The 25,172-nt window shown below is 37.0% G+C and overlaps 1 protein-coding gene and 1 pseudogene across 1 annotated transcript in view; one reads left to right on the top strand and one right to left on the bottom strand.

Moving 5' to 3' along the window:
- The window catches only part of PPM1L (protein phosphatase, Mg2+/Mn2+ dependent 1L), a 301,867-nt gene that overhangs the window by 267,775 nt on the left and 8,920 nt on the right, over positions 1-25,172 (bottom strand). The gene's annotated exons all lie outside the window — the stretch shown is intronic.
- Positions 1,845-2,139, top strand: LOC118520488 (small ribosomal subunit protein eS27 pseudogene; annotated as a pseudogene).

Raw genomic sequence — 25,172 nt, forward strand, 5'->3', positions numbered from 1 at the left:
TTATAATAAAACTGTAATCATAAGTATAGCACTTTCCTAAGTTCTGGGTCATTCCAGGGAATTACTGAACCTGAGAAGTAGTTAGTGGAAACCCCTGAATTTATATAACTCCTTGGTCAGAAACACAGGTGGTCTAGCAGCCCCAAAGCCTCCAGCTGATGTATGAAATGAGAAGAGTTTTGTGGAGAACTGTGACCTCAACCTGTGAATGTGCACTAACTAACTAATTCTGATGGTTAGCATCAGAATTGCTTTGCAAGTAAAAATTTCATTTCTTAACAATGCAGCAATACTGGTTCCTCAATTTTGACTAAGGTAAGATGTTAGTAAGAGCAGAACTGGTTGTAGAGTATGTGTGAACTCTTTGTACTATCTTTACAACTTTTTCTGCAAGCCTAAAACTATTCTAAAAAATTTATTTTAAAAAATATACCTTTATCTCTATTCTAAGCTACCATCAAATATGAGTGATGTTCAGAACAAATTTGTTACTTATGTGGTCATAACTTTTCATATTATGCCACAATATCCCAAGAAGAGTTATTATAAACTGAAGGTCACTAAGAAAAATAATTAAAAGTTAATTATATGAGCATATTACTTTAATCACCTCTCATTAGCTAACATAAAAATTAGTTATGTGTATTACGCCTCACGTTGATTTTTAATCCACTTATTTCACTATATTAAGATAAGGCTCTCATTCCCATTCTCCCCAAAGGATAATATTATGTATGTTATCTGGGTACATGCTGAGATTAGACTATTACCACAACAGTTCAGCCATGATAATTAACACACAACCATAGATCTTAGGCTTAAGAGAAACTCCAAACTCCCCTCACATCAAACTCCAGATGCTGGCCTATGAGGTCCCTCAAGATCTGGCCCTCGTCTGAACAGTTCCATCCCTCTATGCATGGAGCATAACAAGCTCACTACCACTTTTCTGCTACCTGGTGCCTCTGCCTGGAATGTTCTACCTCCAGATCTTAACACTGCTGGATCCTTCTTGTCATTCAGGTCTCAGTAAAATGTCACTTTACCCAAGAGGCCTTTCCTGTCCATCCAATCTAAAGAAGCACTTCTAACACTAGATTTCTATCTCTCCTTGTTTGTTTTTTTATCACATTGCTAATCACCACCTGATATTTTCTAGTTTGTTTTTTATCTCTTTCTACCTATGCATTAGAATGCAAATTTCATAAGAACACAGACACTGCCTGCCTTAATCATTGCTCTAAGGCCCCCTGGAACAGTGCCTGAAACAGAGCAGGTGCTCAATAAATGGTTTTTGAATGAACGAATGAAGTGGAACCAGATTTAAAGAAAACCATGCAATAAAACTAAATTATGAGCTATTAAGGGAAAGGAATGAATTTATTATGAAGTTTATTAAATGCTAATTATGCTCCAGGTTCGTCAGATACATTATCTCATTAAATCTTCATAAAACCCTGCAAAGTACATATTATTATCCCTATTGACTATTTACAGATGAAGGCTGGGGGAAGCCTAATAAGTAGTTCAACGGCAAAAATAACATGACTTCACATCTGATTGACTCAAAGCCTGTGTGCTCTTTCCACTCCTTCTTTAAGGTATACACCCAATTCTTCACGTATGACCCTCTTTAAAAAATGGTCTCATGACCACTGGGAGTCTAGGAGAATGCCGTCCGCAGTGACTGTGTTATGACCTTAGCCTTGATAAAACTAGCATGTGAGACCAGAAGACAGAAAAGCACTTACGGAGCCGGCCACAAAGCGTGAGCATACTGTGAGCTGTGAGGTGTTTCCAGATCAAAGACCTGAGAGTACTGGCCACCTTTTCGGCGGTTGACGACCTACCCATGAGAACATGGCCCTCGCGAAGGACCTCCTGCACCTGTCCCGGGAAGAGGAGAAGAGGAAGCACAAGAAGCAGCGCCCCGTGCAGAGCCCCCACTCCTGCTCCACGGACGGGAAGTGCCTCGGCTGCCACAAAATCCCCACCGTCTGTAGCTGCGCACAAACGGTAGTTCTGTGTGCCGGCTGCTCTGCTGGCCTCTGCCAGCCCACGGGAGGAAAAGCAAGCTTACAGAAGGATGCTCCTTCAGGCCGAAGCAGCACTAAAAGCTCCCTGAAGCAAGGTGAGTGGGACACGATCCCAATAAACAGATTTTGGATAAAAGAAAATAAATAAATAAATACAAATAAATAAATAAATGTATTGGCCAAAACAGCTCAAATTCAAATGAAGATGACTTAAAGAAGCCTTTTAGTGCCTAGCATCCTCTACGAACACTGGACAGCCTGCAAATAACTCTACCAGATCAGCTTAACCCTGACAGATATAATCCTTAACAATTTCCTTCCCCAGTCAAACATACATATTTTGACTAAAATGAATGAGAAAATATGAAGTTACACACATAAATCTCAATGCCAACCCTTCAATGACCAGGATATGGCTGGTTTTCCCATGGTAGGTTCTGCTATCCCTCAGCAACTTCCCCGAAGCCTGACTTTGTCCCTCTGTCCTATCTCTATGAAGAATATCCAACAGCTAAAAATGATAATCCAAACTCTCACAAATAGTATCAAATATATAAACATCGTGTCATTAATTAGTGTTAGACTCCATCAAAATAGGCTAATAAACCTATGTTGTAACTAAGAAATATATCAATGCCCTACCTCACAAAGCACCAAGCCCAAATAGCTACACAGACAAATTCTACCAGATTTTCAAAGGAATGGATAATTCTAATGATATTTAAATTTGTGGGAGTAAAAGGTAGAAAGATTTAAAATTCTTTGTATACTGCCAGAAAAAAAACTGATTCAAGCACCCTTTAAAAAAGATAAAAACCCATAGAGCCATCTCATTTATGATTCATACAGATATTCATGTAAATATCAATATAGAAATCTTGATGAAAATATCAATAAACAGAATCCGTCAATACTTTAAAAGGATAATACATGCATGATCATGTGAGGTTTTTACTAGTAAGACAAAGATGGTTCAGTATTAGGAGATTTACCAGATCTCATTAGCAGGTCAAAGGAGAAAAAAATGATAATATTTATAAATTTAGAAACATGTTTGATAAAATTCAATATGAATTCCTAATTTTAAAAATTCTTTTTTTAAGATTTATCTATTTTAGAGAGAGAGAGAAAGAGAGCACACAGAGGGGAGGGACAGAGGGAGAGGGAGAGTCCCAACCAGACGCACCAAGCATGGAGCCCCACTCAGGGCTTGATCCCACCACCCCTGAGATCACGACCTGAGCCAAAACCAAGAGTCAGACGCTCAGCTGACTGCACCACCCAGGCACGCCTTAAAAATTCTTAATAAAACAAAAAAGTAGTTATAGTTCCTTAACGTGATTATATGGGGGGTATGTGTGTATCTGAAATCCAAGGCCTGTATTGTGACTAATGATAAAATTCTAGAAACAATCCTACTAAATTCAGGAACAAAACATAGATACACATTATCACCACTATTATTTAACACTATCCGAAAAGTATGAGTCAATGCAATTAGAAGAGAGAAAGAAATGAAAGACCCAACCAGCAAAAGAAGAGGCAAAATTATCAGTATTTACATTTAATATAATTGGATAAAAAGAAGACCTATGAGATGAAACTGGAAAAACTATTACAAACAAAAAAACTCAGAAAACATTATGCCAAAAAAGATCCCATTTATAAGAGCAGTAACTAAACAAAAAATTCCTAAGAATAAGTTTAATAACAAACGTAAAAAGTCCTATACGAACTTTAAGACTCCAGAAAGCCATAATACAGTTTCAAATAAATTTTAAAAGTATCCTGTTCCTGGGTATTGTAAAATTATCAACTTATCTCAATTAAATTACAAAGGCAAGGCAATCTCAATAAGAATACTAACAGAATTTTTGTCATTGTTGTCATTTGCAATCAGATAAGCTGATTCTAAAGGTCAGATAATAAAATGAAACATGCTAGTATAGCTAGGAAAATTCTAGATTTTAAAATACTATAAAGCTATAGTGATTAAAAGTTTCACTGGGTGCATGAAAAGCAATGAAATAGAAAAATGTCCAGCAATAGACCCACTTATATAAGAATTTAGTATGCAATAAAACTTCAAACAGGTGGAGAAAAGATAGAGTCTAGTAGGCTGGAAAAAAAAAACTAAATTTCTATCTCCCTCGCTTCTCATAACAATAAATTCCGATTGATCAAAGGCAAATATAATTAATCCATGAAAATACTAGAAGAAAACAACAGATAATCTTTCTTGCCTCTAAAAGTGAAAGTGCTTTCTAAGTAAAACACTATAAAAACTATAAAATAGTTAAATTAAAAAAAAACAAAATAAATTTGACAGCATAAGAATTTTTTTTAAATATACAAAGAAAAAAGTGTCATAAGTCAAAACATAAACAACAAACTGCAAAATATACTGGCAGCACATACGACAAAGGGCAAATTTTCTTATATAGAGAGAAGGGAACTCTTACAACTTGATCAGAAAAAGATCAGTAAAGCAATAAGAAAAAGGCAAATGACACAAAACCAGAAGTTCACAAAACAAACAAATGGCTTTTAATTCATAAGAAGATGTTCAACTTTAGTCATAAAGAAAGAAGAGTTAAAATGAGATAACATTTTCACCTAGCCAACAGGCAAAGGTCAAAAAGTTTTAAAATGCAGTGTTCTGGTGAGAATGTGGGGATTCAGGTACTCTGATCTAGCACTAATGGTATAAATTGGTCAACCCCCATGAACCTCCTTTGACGGTATCTATCAAAATTGGAACTATATACTCTCTGACCCAGCTTCTAGAATTTCACTTCTAGAAATTTATCCCAAAGATAACACACATGGGAAAGATATATGTAAAAAAATAGATAAATTTTTATATATAACTGTCTATAAGAGCAAAAACCTGGGGAAATTTTAAATGTTCATTGGCAAGGGATGGTTAAATAATGAACAGTTCACCCAGACAATGGAATACTGAGCAGCCAGTTAAAAGGACTGCAATAGACCTGAAAAAGTACAAGGAGCAGTAGAGTTTATGTATTATGTTCCCATTTGTATGAAAAGAGAACTGGAATCACATATGTTTGTGCGTGCTTAAACTATTACTCAAAATATGAAACAGGAAACTGATAAATAGTTGTTTCTGGGGAGGGAGATGTGGAGTTGAAGGAAAGATCTAGAGTAGAAGGGAATTTAATTTGTTATTGAACATTGTTTTTATAGTGTTTGAGTTTTTTAGTTTGGGTATTTTTATTTCTTTATTTTATATATTATATATATATATATATATATATATATATATAATTTTTTTAAGTAGGCTCCATGCCCAGCATGGAGTCCAGTGTGGGGCTTGAACTCACAACCCTGAAATCGAGACCTGAGCTGAGACCAAGAGTCAGACACTTAAACAACTGGGCCACCCAGGGGCCCCTAGATTGGGCATTTTTAAGTTATAAAAAGAATATATTTTTAATCTTAGTTTCAGACATGTTACTTACAAAACACCAATTTTACTTTTAAATAAATGTTTTTCTTTTTAAATAAATAAAATAACCACTTACTATTTCTTACACAAAGCTTAAAATTATATAGAACACTCACAATGTTCTATGAAGTGAACTTTTAAAATTCTTTCCTATAAAAACATAGATACTAAGACCCTTAAGCACAAGTCTAATGATTTAACCACTGATTTTGAATACCTAGCACACTGGTTAATAAAGAGTAAGCAAATACTTTATAAATGCTTGTTGGATGAGATAAAGCAAAAATGAACTGGGTAAATAAAACATACTCCCCAGTATTAGTCTTTCATATAGGAGAAACAACTTCCGTGTTGTGTCAAAGGCTTAGAAGTTTTCAGACACCCTCAGAACAACCACAGAGCCAGATATACTGGTTAGAGTGGATTCTTGATAACATACACTTTCCCAAACAATCACCACTTTTGTCTTCCCAATTCTGGCTTGTTGATCAGTACACCTTTTCTTCAATCTCCCAGTTCTTCCCTCAGGGTAAGGTTTATCTGGGACAAATAGAACTACTCTCCTTTCAACGAACCCAACTGACCACTGATCTATCTAAAATTCAATACTTATCCAAAATCTGTGCTTACTACATAGTAAGAGCACAATAAGAATTTGTTGAGATAAATTAACATTTGACAGGGTGATTACACAAGGAAATGAATTCACCTTTGGGTGAGAGCATGTAGGGGAAAAAACAAAAACAATCTTTTTAAGTACTATTTAGTAAGTATAAAGCCCAACCCTTTGTGGACTGTTGAACACACAAGGTAAACTTCAGAGCCTACCAATTCTTCCCTGTTTTACGAGGAATACAGAGTAAGTGTAACCTGACCTCATTTTATACTGTGTGGCATTTTTTTTTCCATTTTCTCTTCCAACAGTGAGTGCTATCTAATATCCATTAAAACTCCAGCATTTTCTGCAAGGTACTCTTATTGCTGATTAACTATTCATATAGTAGAAGATGGTTTGCTTGGCTCTTTACAACTTTTTCCAGTCCATTATCAATATCAAGTCACAGTCCAACAGCCACATAACTCCAGCATATGATACTATATATGAATGAAACAGGGTAGCAGATAAGAACGGTATTAAACCATTTAAAAAATACAGTGAAGATACAGATATATACATCCTAAAATTATTTTGCTACAAGTTACCCTAATAGAATGAAAACATTATTGTACATTCAAAGATGCCAAATCCATCATTAGGTAGTCGCTCAGGTGATAGCTGAATTCAACTTGTTTATAAATAGTAGTTCACATCCATTATGCAGCCTTCCTAGATACTTCTGACCTAAAACAAATTTAGGATTCTCTTCCAAATTCCTCTTTGGTACTGCAAAAAGCTTACAGCTAGAGCCATCTCTTCTACCTCTAAGGCATTTCTTCAGTCCAATAACTGATTCCCAAGAGTAGTTCTAACCAAGCATCCCTACATAATTACAAAGAGTCTTTGGGAAACTCCAGGAGACCATGTGGATTGAAGAGTGAAAAAAAAGAGGCAATTAATCAGGGGCTGAGGTGAGAGGGTGGCTTTTTTTTTAGTGAATCCAGTTAGCCACAAACTTTTGATGCCTTCTATTTAATGTTTTTACATAGTACATGATAAATACCATCCTATTCGTGAGAATCACTGAAAAGTATGCATGTTCAACTGTAACACCATGATGAAATATTTGTGCCTGTAAAAATTCAGATGCGATGGAAGTCATTTGGTCCTAAAATCTTTGGATAAAAGCTGCTCTGAGGGAGGAGGCCTCTTTAAGAGTTCTGGACTCACGGCCTTCTTTGATGATAAACAGACCCAGCTTTGGAAGCATGTACATTTCCACAGTTGCTCAGAAGTTCCACTAGACCAGGAACAGATGATGGTAATTTTTTTATGTCTTCTTTTTATTATTATTATTATTCTAATTCCAATATGGCGAAGTGTTATATTAGTTTCAGGTGCACAATATAGTGATTCAACAGTTCCATACATCACCCAGTGCTCATCAGGACAAGTGCCCTCCTTAATCCCCATCACCTATTTCACCCATCCCCCCACCCACCTCCCTCTGGTAACCATCAGATTGTTCTCCATAGTTAACAGTCTGTTTCTTGGCTTCTCTCTTTTTTTTTTTTTTTCCTTTTGCTGGTTTATTTTGCTTTTTAAATTCCACATATGAGTGAAATCATATGGTATTTATCTTTCTCTGACTGACTTATTTCACTTAGCATTATACTCTCTAGCTTCATCCATGTCATTACAAATGGCAAGATTTCATTGTTTTTTATGGCTTAAATAGTATTCCATTGTGTTTCTATACCACCTCTTCTTTTTTTTTTTTTTTTAAGTTTTTCTTTAAATTCCAGTTAGTTAACACAAAGCGCGATACTAGTTTCTGGTGTACAATACAGTGATTCAACACTTCATACAACATCCAGTGCTTGTCACAACAAGTGCACCTATTAATTCCCATCACCTATTAACTCATCCTCCCACCCACCTCCTCTCTGGTAACCATCAGTTTGTTCTCTATAGTTAAGAGTCTGTTTCATGATTTGCCTCTCTCTCTCTCTCTCTCTTTCTTTTTCCTCTTTGCTCGTTTGTTTTGTTTCTTAAATTCCACATATGAGTGAACTCACATGGTATTTGTCTTTCTCTGATTTATTTCACTTAGCATAATACTCTCTAGCTCCATCCATGTCATTGCAAATGGCAAAATTTCATTCTTTTTGATGGCTGAGTAATATTCCATTCTGTCTACATACCACATCTTCTTTATCCATTCAACAGTCGATGGACATTTGGGCTCTTCCCATGATTTAGATAATGATGCTATAAATAAACATTGGGGTGCAGTATCCCTTTGAATTAGTATTTTTGTACTCTTTGGGTAAATACCTAGTAGTGCAATTGTTAGATCATAGGGTAGTTCAACTTTTTGAGGAACTCCATACTGCTTTCCACAGTGGCTGCACAAGTTTGTATTCCCCCCAACAGTACAAGAGGGTTCCCCTTTCTCTGCATCCTCACCAACACTTGCTGTTTCTTGTGTTGCTGATTTTAGCTGTTCTGACGGGTGTGAGGTGATATCTCATTGTGGTTTTGATTAGCATTTCCCTGATGATGAGTGATGTTGAGCATCTTTTCATGTGTCTATTGGCCATCTATTTGTCTTCTTTGGAAAAATGTCTGTTCGTGCCTTCTGCCCATTTTTTAACTAGATTATTCATTTTGGGGGTGTTCAGTTTTATAAGTTCTTTATAGATTTTGGATGCTAACTCTTTATCAGATATGTAATTTGCAAATATCTTCTCCCATTCCGTAGGTTGCCTTTTAGTATTGTTGATTGTTTCCTTCACTGTGCAGAAGCTTTTTATTTTGATGAAGTCCCAATAGTTTGTTTTTACTTTTGTTTCCCTTGCCTCAGGAGATATATCTGGAAAAAAGTTGCTATGGCTGATGTCCAAGAGGTTACTGCCTGTGTTCTCTTCTAGGATTTTTATGGTTTCAGGTTTCACATTTAGGTCTTTCATCCATTTTGAATTTATTTTTTGTGTATGGTGTAATAAAGTGTTCCAGTTTCATTCTTTAGCATGTTACTGTCCAGTTTTCCCAACACCATGTGTTGAAGAGACTGTCTTTTACCAATTGGCTATTCTTTCCTGCTTTGTTGAAGATTAGTTGACCATATAATTGTGGGATCATTTCTGAGTTTTCTCTTCTGTTCCATTGATTTATGTCTGTTTTTGTGCCAGTACCATACTGTGTTTTTTTTAAATACCATACTTTTTTGATCTTTACAGCTTTGTAATATAACTTGAAGTCTGGAATTGTGATACCTCCAGCTTTGCTTTTCTTTTTCAAGGTTGCTTTGGCTATATGGGGTCTTTTGTGGTTCCATACAAATTTTGAGATTGTTTGTTCTACCTCTGTGAAAAATGATGGTGGTAATTTGATAGGGATTGCATTAAATGTATAGATTGCTTTGGGTAGTATACACATTTTAACAATATTTGTTCTTCCAATCCATGAGCATGGAATGTCTTTCCATTTCTTTATGTCATCTTCAATTGCTTTCATCAGTGTTTTATAGTTTTCAGAGTACCGCAGACCACGGTGATTTTTACAAAAGATTACTAAGATTATATATCAATCACCATTTTGGAAGGAAAAAATTTTTAAACCCTCCAGAAACTTTAAACAGTGATAGAACGTAGAACAACACAATTCAATAAATAAGCATTGCTATAGTATATTTAAAAGTTAAGTAAAAATTAAGCAGGTTATATGATTAGGCATAAAAATAGTTTAAGTATAAACTCTATAAAGTGAGAGGCAGAAGACAACTCTCTTTTTGTACTTAACAACTCTTCTAAGCTTTATGTACCTAAAAATTTTTTTCAATCAGCATATATTACTTTTGAAATAATAATAAAAATACAGATTCAAAAAATATCAATCTAAATTGTTAATCTAAACTTTAAATAAGTTAATCTCAGTCATGTAGAAATAATGAATTCCAATCCTTCAGAAATCAACTAAGTGTAAATACAAATACATTTTATGTATTTTTTTCAAAAACTAGTTAAAGAAACAAACTTAAACCTTCCCATATAAGCCAGAAGAACTGATTCCTCAATCCATTAAACTAATAAAACAGAGCCCAGATTTGGCAGATACTCAGAAATCTTCAACATGCTCAGTTAGTTTCGTGGGAACTACACTGTAGTTCACATGCACTGAATTGTAACTAAACATATGTCATTTTATGTCCACGAACAATTTCAGTCAACATGTTGTTGGTGGTAGTGCTGAAAATGCACCCCCAAATCAACTTTAGTCTGGACATTAGATGGGACAAACCTCTATGTAGAAGGTCACACAACTGTCATGACACCCTGTAAAAGACTTCCATGAAATAAAGATAGCTAATGACATTTATTTGGCAAAACTAAATAAACAGAATGGGGAGAGTGACTGCTAATGGATAGAGGTTTCTTCTCAGGGTTGAACAAAACGCTGTTGAATGAGATAGTGGTGGTAAATACCCGTACTAATACCCCTTGACCTGCACATTTTAAAGGGGTAGATTTTATGGTATGTGAATTACATCTTAATTTTTTAAAACTAACTAATAAATCTCAAGAAATAAAACAATGGCCAAAAATGACTAATGACATTCTGAAATGCACGTATAATATTTTAGCAGAGCCATTAGCCGGGCCCAAAAAAGTTAAACAAGACACACAAAGCAACGCTAATGTCCTGGTGATTTCACAGTTAATGTGATCGGTACTTTGATTTCAAAAAGAAGATATAAAGAGCCTCGAACTCAACCCCCCAATTTTTATTCTTCCTCTGGGAAGCTGCCTTCTGAAAAATTCCCCATGGTTTTCTAAATATGTCCAGACAAAAGCAAAGGAAACACACTGAAGTCCATTACTTCCAGAAGTAGCCAGTCCTTCAGCCTTATCACCTTGTTCGATGGCAGGAGATGAGCGCCCACAAGTGCACCCAGCATTGTGCCGTCTTCCTCCACCATAGGATTTCTTTCATGTGCCTTGAGCTCTTTTGAGTGTGGAATGCTTTTAGAGAAGACATCTAAGAGGTCTGTGCAGCTGAACCAATTTCCTTTTCTTTTAGTACAATGGACAACTTTTTGGTTTCAATGGACTTCTATAGTATGGACAAATAAAAGCAAAGAACACATCACCTATTTGCAGAGGACGATCTACAAGATCATTCAGCCTATCTGTGTCCAAATGCAACAGCCTGCAGGACTAAAATCCCTTTCCAGGAGATGTGCTTTTTTAAACCATAAGAAAATAAAAGCATGTAATGAGGCCAGATATAACTGTCAGCCATAGCTATTAAGAGTTTACATAAAGCCATGCATGAGTAGCTCTGAATGTCACTAAAGAGAAAAACAATTTTTTTCCTAAAAACTAAAGGATAATGGCAAGAAGGGAACATGAGCGGCGCTTCTGGGGTACTGGTAATATTCTGTTTCTTGAGTTAGGTGTTGAAGGCACGTGTGTGTTTAGTTTGTGAAAATTCATCAAGCTGTAGAATTATGACATGCACTTTTTTGAATGTGTGTATGCCATAAAGAATTAAAAAAGGGAAACAGAATTGCTGAATAAATATTAATAGTTCCTTACTTACTAATATTAATAAGTATTAATAGTTTCTTAACTAAACTAAAACATAAGTTTAAGAGTAAGGATGATGATGATGACAGCTAACTCTTAATAAAGCACTACAGTGCCAGGCAAAACCCTTTACATACACTTTATTTTACAATGAGATAACATGTTCTCATATTTTAAAAAAGGGCTGGACCATGTCCGCTCTATAAATATGTCTACAACCCAATATCTAGCAGGGGACTGGTACAGCAGGATATTTGGTTCCACCGTAAATGACCTTTGAGTGAGTCTAAACCCCCTACACTGTCAAGGAGAGGAGCCCTTCACCTGAAACACCCACAACCCAAGGATAAACAGGGAGTTCGAAAACAATCAAACTTTTCCTCCTCTTTCTCTACTTCCTCCTACCAACGGGGCTTTCATGAAAGCTGGGCTAGAAAAACAGCTCTTTCCAACCCAAACATCCCTCACCACTCCACACACTCAGGTGGCTGTTCTAGTTGTCCCCTTATAATTCCACAGAAGTCTGGCTAGGCCTGCAATTCTTTTAAGCACATTTTTGAACCTGGGTCCAAAGGAGTCTTTGCCAAGTACAAGTAAGAAGCAAAAGAATGACCATTTTTCTTTTTGTATCCTGAAGATTTCTTAAGACCAAATCCCTACTAATTTCACTTCAGGGGCTAATGAAATTTTGGTATGATGGCATTATATTATAATAAACTGTCAGCTACTAAAATTTAAATTTTGAAAAACCAGTTATCAAGCACCTTCTCTTGCTAGACACTACAGGGTTCTCTGTATCCTTTATTTCAAATTAACCCTCGAAACAGCTAACATTTATTGTGCCTACTATGTGCCAGGCATCACTTTAAGTGTTTTACATTTACTAATCCATTTAATGTCGTAACAGTCCTACAAGGTAAATACTAATACAATTATTCTCATTTTTCATATGAAGAAATTGAGGTCTAGAAAAGGTTGAGAAATTTACCAAAGGGCACACAACTAGAAGTAGCTGAGTGAAGATCTGAAGCCAGGCAATCAGGTGTGAGAGTCCACAGCCTTAGCCACTGTCCTCCGTTGCCCTTCACCACTCAGTGAAGCAGATATTATCCCCCTGGCAGAGAAGGCAATACTGAGTTCAGAGGGGCGCCTGGGTGGCTCAGTCGTTGAGCGTCTGCCTTCGGCTCGGGTCATGATCCCGGGGTCCTGGGATCGAGCCCCGCATCGGGCTCCCTGCTCGGCCGGGAGCCTGCTTCTCCCTCTCCCACTCCCCCTGCTTGTGTTCCCTCTCTCGCTGTGTCTCTCTCTGTCAAAAAATGGATAAAATCTTTAAAAAAAAAAAATACTGAGTTCAGAGTATATAATTTACTTGCCCAAGGTCAGACAGCTAGTAATGAATGGGCCTGGATTCAAATCCAGCCCTACAGGAGGTCAAAGTCCATGCTATTTTTATTCTCCTCCCAGCTTACTGGACTTAGTGATAAAACAGAACTGACACCTAGCTTCTTTGCAGTGAACCAAGGACTGAAAAGAAGCCATCTAAAGCACATTCCCCCAACACCTCTGCTTGCTTTCTCTAAGCTTCAGGATCTTTTGTATAGTACTGTTCGCTTTTTTCCGAGTTTACATATTTTTTCACAGCAGAAAGTGGCAAAGAAAAGAATGCAATAACAGGAACATGTTAGCTGTAAGTGACTGCAGTATAGAATCAAGCCAGGCAAAGCATTTTTAGACTGTTAGCTGCAGAAAATGTATAGTAAGCACAGCAACTAAGCCCTCTTATTGTGGGTTATGCACAAAAAAGAGAAGGAAGTATTTTTTCACACCTTATTATTTTACCAGGCAGAGTCTTCTTTGTGTTATTCAAGTGTTTGGATGTGTTTGAGAGAGTTTCTGGGCCCAGAGCCTTTCAAGTCCTCAAGACAGGTTTTCAGCAAAATCTGCTTCCCAAGGATACGGCATGGTTTCTCTGCCCTGGCACTACTGACATTTAGGCTGGAAACTTCTTTGTTGTAAGGGGGAATGTCTTGTGCCTTATAGGATGTTTAGCAGTATCTTTGGTTTCTACACACTGTACACCAGTAATATCACTTCTCCCATGCCCCCTGCAGTTGTGACAACCAGTATGTCTCCAAACATTGCGAAAAGTCCTCTAGGTGGGGGCACCTGGGTGGCTCAGTCTGTCAACTCAGTCAGCTCTTGGTTTTGGCTCAGGTCATGATCTTGGGTCGTGATCTCGGGTCATGAGATCAAGCCCTGTGTTGGGCTCATGAGGAGCACAGAGTCAGCCTGAGATTCTTTCCCCCTCCCTCTCCCTCCCCTTCTGCTCCTCCCCCTGCTAGTTCACGTGTGCGTGCGCGGGCACTCTCTCTCTCTAAAATAAATAAATAAAATCTTTAAATCTAAAATCTTCAAAAAAAAAAAAATTTCTCTAGGGAAAAAAAAATCATCCCGTGTTGAGAAACACTAGGACACGTCTCCAATTCTAATAATTCAAATTATTCTTACTTTTGGCCCCCTCTCACTTTTGTTCTTATTTGTATTATTCTCTCTGTAGTGGTTGCTTTATAAACATCCTTATTTGTTTTGCATATTCAGACAGGGACCATGTTTATACTTTTACATCTCCCACAGCTGCAAGTCATTTGTTCTGTTTAAAGGACTCAACAAAATGTCAAAATGTCAAGAAATCCAGGTGCTCCTTAAAAAAAATACTAACTCTGAAGAAAGGGTATATGGGAGTTCCTTGTACTAGTCTTGTAACTTTTCTGTAAGTTTGAAATTATATCAGTATAAAAGTTGCAAAAATATTTTTAGAAATATAAGAGAAAATATTTGCAAATCATATCTGACAAGGGGTTAATATCTAGAACATAAAAACTGCTAAAACTCAACAACAACAAAAAAAAACAAAAAAAAAAACAAATAACCTGGTTAAAAAATGGGCAAAAAACTTGAACAGACATTTCTCTAAAGACGATATACCAATGGCCAATAAGGATATGAAAATATACTCAACATCGTTAATCATTAGAGAAATGCAAATCAAAATCACACCCATTAGGATGGCTACTATTTAAGAAACAGAAAATAATAGTTTTGTCAAGTATGTAGAGAAGAAGGAACCCTTGTGCACTGTTGTAGGAGTGTAAAATGGGGCAACCACTATGGAAAATAGCATGGCAGTTCCTCAAAAAATTAAAAATAGAACTACCATATGATCCAGCCATCTCACTTCTAGGTATATATCCAAAAGAACTGAAAGCAAGATCTTGAAGAAATATTCACACATTTATGTTCATAGCAGCATTATTCACAATAGCAAAGAGATGGAAGCAACCCAGATATCCATTGTCAGATGAATGGATAAACAAAATGTGGTACGTACATACAATAGAATATTATTCAGCCTTAAAACAGAAGGAATTTGGGGTGCCTGGGTGGCTCAGTCGGTTAACATCGGCCTTCAGCTCAGGTCATGATCTCAAGGTCCCGGGATTGAGCCCTGCATGGGCTCCCTGCTCAGTGGGGAGTCTGCTTCTCCCTCTCCCTCTGCCCACCACCCTGCTTGTGCTCTCTCTCTCTCTCTCTCTGCTTCTCTCTCTCTTAAATAAATAAGTAAAATCTTTTTTATAAAAAGGAAGGAAATCTTATTGCATTCTACAACATGGATGAATTTTGAGAACATTTTGCTAAATGAAATAAGCCAGTCACAAAAAGACAAATACTGAATGATTAATTTGAGAAACATTTATGGGGTACCCACTCTGTATAAAACACTGAGGTGGTATGGTATATCCGAACGTAGACGTACAAGAACGGAGGGGTAAAAACAAGCATGATGCTAGCCTAAACATCCCTACCCATAACTTCTATCCAATTTCAGGAAAGTCAAAGTGTTTTTCAACTCAGATTCAATACTGCCAAGGAAATACCACGTTCTCATCCTGAGACCTCATCTTTCTCTGAAATGATGATTAGTGTAATTATACGGGTGAAAAAAACCACAAAGCAACTTCTGTTTCCTGTGGTTGGTTGAGCTGAGAAAGAGGTAGCTAATGGTGTTACCTGCTAAGAAGTGAGTTATTATGGTTTTCAATATGATTCATAAAGCTCCCCAAAGTAGAAAATGTCCCTTTTGTACATGAGAATTCTATAAACTGCTTCATGTTGGACATTTTCTAAAAATGCCATTCCTTCAACTCAATAATTAGCATAGAGGAAACTAGTATATTTTGATGACATTATATAAAATAAAATAAGGTTGATGATTTCTATTCCTTTCAAAAGTATTCCCACACTATCAATAAGCTGTTTTCCATTCATACAACTTATTTGATGCCTCTCTTCTTTGAATATAAACCAAGAGTGTTTGAGTTCCAAATCTTTCTTGGGGGGGGAAGGAGGGGTGGGGGGCTGGGGCAGAAAAGAGGGAGAGGGAGATCTTAAGCTCCACACCCAGCATGGAGCCCGAGGCGGTGGGGGGAGAGGGGGTGGTTGATCTCACGACCCTGAGAGATCGTGACCTGAGCGGAAATCAGTGCTTAACCAACTGAGCCACCCAGGCACCCTGAATTCCAAATCTTAAGTCTATGAATCACTGTTTCCACCCCCAGGCAGCTGAAATTGTTCATTTACATTTCCCCACTCTCTGACACTCACTAAATACTACATATAATATTACTTTGCATGATGCTTTTGGGAGGGAAGCTATAGATTTTTCAATTGAGCTCTAGGACGTGTTCTTTTGTACTTACATTTTAAAAATGGAGGCATGACTAGTGTCCTATAATCAATAACACTACTAACCAAATAACTGAGCCACCTTTTAAAGGGTACATTGAGGTAAATCTGAAAATGTTGCCTAGCTTCCTCTAAGGAGCCAGCCTCAATTCCCCAAATTCCTACCTTACAACCAGAAATAGAGTTACCTGTCAAACACATGAAAATCACTTGCCTAGACTATCCTGCAGAATTCTCCATATTTAATTTGTGTTTTCCTTGGTCATTATTTAAAGGACTTCTGGGTGGACTATACACTTCATAAGCCATGAGAGTTGATGAAAGAAATAAAGAGAATAAATACAAGTGAATAGTATAAATAAATTACTTTATCTCCTCAACTTGATTCCATTCCCATAAACTTGAAACATTTATCACAGATAATCTAAAGTGTTAGATACCTCAGAGATGACCCCCATATGAATGCCTTGCCAAGCCATCCTTGCAAAAAGACAGTGTGGTACAGAGAAGGAGAGGACTTTAGAATCAGACAGACATGGGAAATATTTTAATCCCAGCTCTGCCACTTAGAAGTTGTGTAAGCCTGGGCACACAGAAGTCTGAGCTTCAGTACCCACAACTGTAAAATGGGGTAACAACTGCCTCAAAAAAACCATGAGGACTCAGCGAGAAAGAATCAACGCAAGCCCCTGATATGCTGCAGACACTCAAAAGCCAGAATGAGCAGAGCCCTTTGGTTTCCAACACATACAAGACATAGAAAATGCAGTCACACAACTTGGTGTTTCCTTTTCATTTGTTAGGCATTATTCTTTCTAGAATTACTGTAAGGCATTGTTATTAAAACACAAGCATCTGGGACAGTGCGGGCACACCACAGGAACTCATCAGAGGCTTGAAACTCAAGGAAGCTGGACTCTGGCTGCAGAGAAAAGGTACCTTAAAAAATGAAAAATAACATAAAATGTTCATTTGCCCGTGACAGACAATAAGTTCAGAGGAGGGAATGATTACTTAAAGCTGACACGACCAAGCAAGAACTCATGAAAGAGCTAGAAATTGAGGGGAGCCTTGAAATTAGGACAAGACACCAGGTATGGGAAGAGGAATAAGAACTCTCAGAGAACGGAATAGAGCCGACAAAGGAGCGGCAGTGGACATATGTATCCGTCGGGCATTCAGGGAATAACAGACCATTTTTGCTGTAGTGCAGACTTTTGTGTAGAGGAGCCACAGAAGATAAGGTTGAGTAAGGTAGAGTAGTCAGGGATGAATTAGAAGAACCCAAAAATATTTTTTTTCAAAGAAATAAATCATGGTTCGTATAAATTACAGACTTTTAAAAAAGAAACAATGTATAACCCAATGAGCTGAGAAGACTGATACATCAGAGATATCAGTGAGTGGGCTGGACAGAAGAGAGACTAGAAACTAAGTGATCGGTTAAGAAGCCACCATCACAGTCCAAGCAGGAAGCGATGAAAGGCTGAATTAGCATGATGGTGGTATGAATATAAAGAGGGACACAGGGGGCGCCTGGGTGGCTCAGGTCATGATCCCAGGGTCCTGGGATCAAGCCCCACATTGGGCTCCCTGCTCAGAGGGGAGCCTGCTTCTCTCCCTCTCCCACTCCCCCTGCTTGTGTTCCCTCTAGCTGTGTCTCTCTCTGTCAAATAAATAAATAAAATCTTTCAAAAAATAAATAATAAATAAAATCTTTAAAAAAAACCACTTCATAACTACTAGAATGATTAAAATAAAAAAGACTGGCAAGGATGTGGAACAACTAGAACTCTCATACATCACTGATGGAAATGTAAAACAATACAACCACTTTGGAAAATAGTTTAGCAATTTTTTAAAAACTTAACCTACACCTAGCGTATTATCTAACAATTCTACTCCTAGGTATTTGCCCAAGAGAAATGCCTATGTCCATACAAAGACTTATACATGAATGTTCACAGTTAAAAACTGAAAGCAACTCAAATGTCCAACAATAAGGCAACGGATAAACAAATTTTGGTATATCCATACAATATAATAGTAAGTGATAAAAACGAATCTACTATTGATAGATGCAACAACATTGATGAATTTCAAAATGATTATGCTGAGTGGGGAAAAAAGCCAGAAAACAAAAAAGAAGTGCATGCTGTACATCTCCATGTATATAAAAATGTTACAAGATGCAAACTAAGTCTATAAGGACAGAAAGCAGATTAATGGTTGCCTAGGGATGGAGGGGGGGACTAGAGGAAGACAGAAGAAAGGTATTACCAAAGGGCATAAAGAGACTTTAAACAGTGTTGGATATGTTCATTATCTTGATGGTGGTGATGGTTTCACAAATATATGCAAAACTGATCAAATCACATATATTAAATATATGCAGTTTCTTTTATGTCAATCATACCTCAGCTATTTTTAAAAACAGTTGGGACAATAGGCAAAATTTGAATATAGACTGTGTATCAGATAATAATATCTTAACAATGGTAAATTTTTAAAACTGAAGGAAGTGGATGTCCTAATCCCCATAACATAAAGTCACCACAAAGGCTGGGGATGAGAGCTTCTCTCTGATAAACTGGGAACATCATTTGGGCACTTCCACTATTATCCTATTTTTGAGAGAGAGAGAGAGAAAAAAAAAAAAACTAGCTGTCCTCTTCATCAGAGAATTCCCTCTTAAGCAGTATTTCCAAAGTACATGCCTGCCTGTACTCTTTCATGTCTAAAACTGTTTGCATTACATAATCCTTTGGGGATAAACAATTTCCATCTCTGTGTGGCTCTAACAGGAAGGTGCAGAGAACGTCTCTGGCTGCTGTCATGTTCTCAGTTCTGTACCCGTGTGCTTCTTTAGCAGCAACCACTTAGATCCTGTACATGGCATTAAAAATACAAGCTTCTTCTCCAAGAATTCTTTGCTGCTCAGAGAGTCTCGCTCTTAGACAAACCCATGGCCAGACAGTTATCAAAATAGTCTAGACCTACAGGTACCTTATCAGGTACTCAGGAGGGATGTCAGAAAAATGGGAATGGTCAGAATCCTCGATGGGTCTCTCTTCTGAAATCACTGGAGGATAAAATCCCCCAGCATCTCAAGCCATAGGCAAGAAAGAAACAGCAAGCGTAAACTTTTTGTATGTATTTATGAGCATAAATTACCGGGCTAAGTGCCCATCTCCATATTCCCATCTGGTGTCAAAGATATGGCTGGCACTTAGATTAAAAATAAAGCACTCAATATGGCATTATAATCATCCTTCTAAAATTGACTTTAAAAATAATCAGGATAAATTAATCTTACTCCCAACTCCAAAAGCCACATGTTTATATGCTGCTTTGTATCTTTAACAAACTAAATTTTCTCAAAGTGATCACACATAGAAATATACAATATGCTCTCTTTAAAAGAAGAAAAGTTCTTGTCATCATCTGAAAAATCTCAAAATATTCATCAATTTCTTATTCTGTTATCTTTCAGAAGGTACAGTGAAACAGTACCATTCACAAATTTACACAAACTCAAGATACTCTTATCATTTAAAACACTGTAAAACTCTTTTTTTATATGCATATACTTTATTCTGTACTATACATTACTTTGGACATGTAGTTATACATTTACAATTACATATAACTCTACAGAATAAGAGGTGAAAATCACACACTCTTCTTTATGGGCAATTTGAAGGATCTTACCTAAGATTTTGTCTCTGTACACTAACACTACCTAACCCCACTCAGGATGAGAACCTTGTGTAAGCAGCTGCAGTTTCCTTACAAGACAGGTAATAGAAATAGGGCAAGGATTTTCTGCAGAGGAAATCCCAGAGAAAATAAGGACAACCTTCACCAAAACCAGCAGCAGTGCAAGGGCAAGATGGCTCCAGAGTTCCCACTCCTCTAGAACCAGGGGAAGACATTCCTGTGTGTATCTTGCTAGGCTTTCATAACCTGCAGAATCAGTATTCTATATGGTTAGATACTGTACTTACTGTTTAGACTAATGCTTTCTGGGACATTCCCATGAGATGGATCTACTGATGATAATTTTTCCCCAAAGCAGAAAAGACAGTGTTCTCCCCTTCAGGTAATCAATGCACACTAATTTTCAGCATCACATCTACACCAAGTTCTAGTCCATCCTCGTGATCAGTCATTCTCTTGATTACCATACCTTGAATATCCTTTCTTCTTTGACTCTTACTTTACCTTTGGATTTCATCTTTCATTATATCAGTAAAGATACTTTAGCCTTATTATCCATAAACTGAAGCCATTTCACATTTCTCTGATCTCAAACTTTTTAAATAATCCCAAATATAGGAACATAATATGCACTGTCGTGTGTATTACAGAACATTATTCTGTTCTAGTTAATGCAAGGAGGCAGGAAACAAAAACATAAAATATAACTACTTAGAAAGCAGGAAACAGGGGCGCCTGGGTGGCTCAGTTGGTTAAGCGACTGCCTTCGGCTCAGGTCATGATCCTGGAGTCCCGGGATCGAGTCCCGCATCGGGCTCCCTGCTCGGCAGGGAGTCTGCTTCTCCCTCTGACCCTCCTCCCTCTCATGCTCTCTGTCTCTCATTCTCTCTCTCTCAAATAAATAAATAAAATCTTTAAAAAAAAAAAAAAGAAAGCAGGAAACAAAATTACATTATTTGTAGGTAATATGATTGCATATCTCTTAAAAGAAAAAAAAAAAAAGTAGAGAGAATGAATCACCAGAAAAGCCACTAAAACTAAATAGGAAGTTTCGTCAGGCAGCATTTCTATAGACTGGTAATCAACAGTTAGGAAAATATAATGAAAAGATGGCCTCACTGTAATCAATTTATAGCAGCAGCAGCAGGATGACTACTCCATCCTCACACACAGAATTTACTCCAATTCAGCCTACAGAAAAATCAGAAGACTAATGCCCTCCCCTCTCACTGGAGCCCAGACCACTGCCAAGCCATCCCCCTCTAAAATGTGTACAAAAATTCTGACCCTCCCAGGAATCTCTTCCCTCAGGCCTGGAGTAGATCAGAATATTTTAAAACAAAATAACAAAACTTAAGATAACTAATAATTAGGAGACAAAAATCCTGAATTTGAACAAATTCGTTGTCTAAAACAGGAAGGTAGCAAAAGAGAAATGGATAGCCCACAAAAGAACTGCTAGGATACCTTCACATTCATCAGCAGCGCTACCTGTACTGAACACACAGTCATATATTAGAGCAAAAAGCACCTTGCTGTTCTCCAGACACTCAGGCCACTCTTTGTTGCTAGCTTATACAGAACAGAGAGAAAATCTGAGTTAGAAAACTACCTAATAGTTTCTTAAGACTTGTTGGGGCCCTTAAATACCAAATTTACATCTCAGCTCCCAGGCAAAGTCACCTCTAAGCCAATCCAAAACTAAGATGCTTTGCCGTTTTCTAAAGTCTTCTAAAGCTTTCTTTTTTCCTCACGTCAGTGTTATATACTTTACAGCAACATTCTCCAATGAGTTTGCTAATGTGCAGACAAGGAATGTTCCAGACCACCTTCTCTGAACTCCCTTCCCAACTGTGTGGCCTACCCAACAACTGTTCCCACTTCCCCTTCTTCCTAGCTAACAAAACTCTAGCCTTGTTCCCCTTTCTAAGCTGTCATGACCTCCAGAGAAGGCTGGGCTCCTCCCCAGACCAAGGTGAATTATGTTGGGTCAGAGTTCATCATGGTGATGTAATTCCCATGGCCAAGTCATTGGTTTAGGCATGGACACAATTCTGGCCTAGGAGATGTAGGGGTGTTTCTAGAAAGGTTTCCTTGGTCTTTAAGAATACAGGACAGGTACAATTTCTTTTTTTATGTCTCTGGATATAGTTATATAAAGACTTGAAGTCATTGAACTGCTTGATCAACCAACTTTGGAAATACCCACACTTCCGGGCCTTTTGTTAAGGGAGATAATAAATGTCCCTAGTGTTTAAACTGCTTCCACTAGAGTTTTCTGTCATTTGCAACCAAAACCTCCCAAATAATATACCATGTAAATGTCCAGCTAGAATTTATTCCACCTATGGCCTAAGCATCTGACAATGGACATAAAAGACAAAACTAACCAATCTGTAAAACTTGAAGAGGACATTTCCTTTATTGCCAAAACAGCTCATTACAAAGAGGAGCTATTATTGATCATCTGGAAACTATTCTTTCTTTGGTAAAATTACCTTGTGTCTCCTTTCTTTGAGATGAGTGCTTCTTCTATAAATTTGATGTACTTATTTAATATGAGGGGAGGAAGATTTTTGAATACCATAATCTTATTGAGTTACAAATGGTTAACAACCTAATCCTAATATATCTCTGTTGAGGCCAAACTAAGAGAAATAGGTTTAAACTGAAGGGAACTAGTTCATATATAAGGATGGATTTCCTGAAAGAAAAGACTATAGAAAAAAAAAATTCTCCAGGGACATTATGGACTCTCCTTGATGAAAGTCTTTAAAAATAGAGTATTCATGTAGCTGTGAAGCCTTAGGCACCATATTTGGATTATATGACAATTCAAGATTCCTGCCAGGCCTATCTAAAGAGAAAATGTATCTTCTTTCTAAACGGAAAAGTAGAAAACCTCTAAGTGTTTAAATAAAAGAGAAGCAGAAACTTCTTAACCCCAAATTCTGGGTCAGTCATATTTATCATATACCTATGCAAACCAATTGTTATATCAAATTCACCTCATTATTCTAGAGAGCAAAAAGGTAAATAGTATGACAAAAAATCTGACTATGTCTCAATTTCCAGAAAATACAAGTGTCAGTACGAAACTTATTTCACCAGAAAATGTCCAGTGACTAATTAAACTGAAAGTTAATTTATTTAATTGAAAAGAGATTTGAAAGCACTTACTAGATTAAAAAGAAATGGTATATACTTATCAGAATAAAACAGTTTTTGCCCTAATGGCAATTCTATAACTAAAAGAATAATTTTTAAATGGTTTTGTTTTGTTTTGTTTTTTAAGATTTATTTATTTATTTAAGAGAGATACAGAGTAGGGAGGGGGCAGAGGGAGATGGAAACAAGCAGACTCCCCTCTGAGCAGGGAGCTGGATCCCAGGACCCCAAGATCATGACCTGAGCTGAAATCAAGAGTCAGACGTGTAACCACTGAGCCACCCAGGCACCCCTTAAATGTTTTTAGATGAAGAATTTTACTGTCCAAGAGTAGTGCTGAATATAGACTGTCCTATTAAAATTACAATTTGAAGTATTTAAGATTTATTCCTACAGACCATTAAATTCCCACTCACAGTTATAATGACTAAAACTTGGAATATTCATGTTGAAAAGCAAATGCAAATAAGTGTTCACTTCTCTAGGGAAGTCATAAGGTTTGCTGACATAATGTGCAATGGATAACTGGTCTTTGGTTTAGCAACTAAGACACATAGATTATCTGTCAGCTGCTCGACCCTGGACCAGAACAAGGAGGGCAATAATGATGGACAGTATGGTAAAGAATGTGAGTCTCAGAAATACAGACTACTGCTATGGTGACTTTCACTTTGTACCAATTAGAAAAAGGCACCCTTTCCAAGTGATTATGCCTAGCTTGGGGAGCAGACAGTTCTTTTTTACATTAGAAATGGTATCTCTCTATCTGGTATCATTGTACAATGAACATTTTACATAATTATTTGTAGTAGCCCGACTTACCATCAGGAGCCCTGTGCCCAGTAACAGACAAGAACTCCCTTCTCCTCTAGGAATGGAGGAAAGTAGGTCTCATTTTTAACAGACTCAACTACCAAAACCTTCCCTCATTCTAGACAAGTTGGAGGCAGCTAAGGCTCCATTAAATTGAGTCCTAGTCTCATTAAACAGAAGGGGGAAAAAAAATATTCTCCAGAAAGACCAAGTGATCAAACTTTATAGATTTGTTTTTCATCTAAGTTATTATATCTTCACTTTTTAAGCACAGCTTTTCATAGCACAGACTTCAACTTTATTGAAAGAATATCAATTAATCAATATGCATAATTTTTCTCTATATGAATACTTACTTAAAGTGCTCTATAGGGAGGACCTATAACTATAAAAGAAAGCTATAAAAGGTACTGTAGCACCATTAACTATGTTTTAAATGATGGCTTCCTTTGTTTATTTAAACTTTACCTTTGAAGATTCATATTAAAAATAGATTATAACTAGCCATCACCAAAGCCTGGGCTTAACTTAAGGTTGACTAAGAGAACAACGTATGAAGCAGCCTTCTAGAATGGAAACAGAAGACCATCATCTACTCAAACTAAACGTACCAACTCAATATTATAAACAAATGAAAAAATAATATTTTGCGCCTTAAAATTAACAACTGTTTACATATTAGGAAATTATTTTAATTCTAAAAAAAGTGCTTCAGTATAAAGAGAAATTGTTCAAACACATACACATCACTACATATTTATCCTAAAATTAAGCCTTTGGTACTGTAAAGTAAAATAAAACCTAAATCATTTTTGCGAATGGCTATGTTAATGCCACTGTAAATTCTATGCAAGCCTTTCATGAGCTAACAGGCAAAATGTTAGAGATTCTCTGTAATGGGACAGAGATTCTGCCAGCAAAGAAGGGGAGTGGATGAGAATGGCTGTTTGTGAGTCACCACCTGCTCTGACTTCTGACCCCAAATTTTTTTAACTGTAGGACTTCCTTAGACAATTATAAGATCTACCTAG

This window comes from Halichoerus grypus, chromosome 1 (genome assembly GCF_964656455.1).
Source record: "Halichoerus grypus chromosome 1, mHalGry1.hap1.1, whole genome shotgun sequence".
Taxonomy (NCBI): domain Eukaryota; kingdom Metazoa; phylum Chordata; class Mammalia; order Carnivora; family Phocidae; genus Halichoerus; species Halichoerus grypus.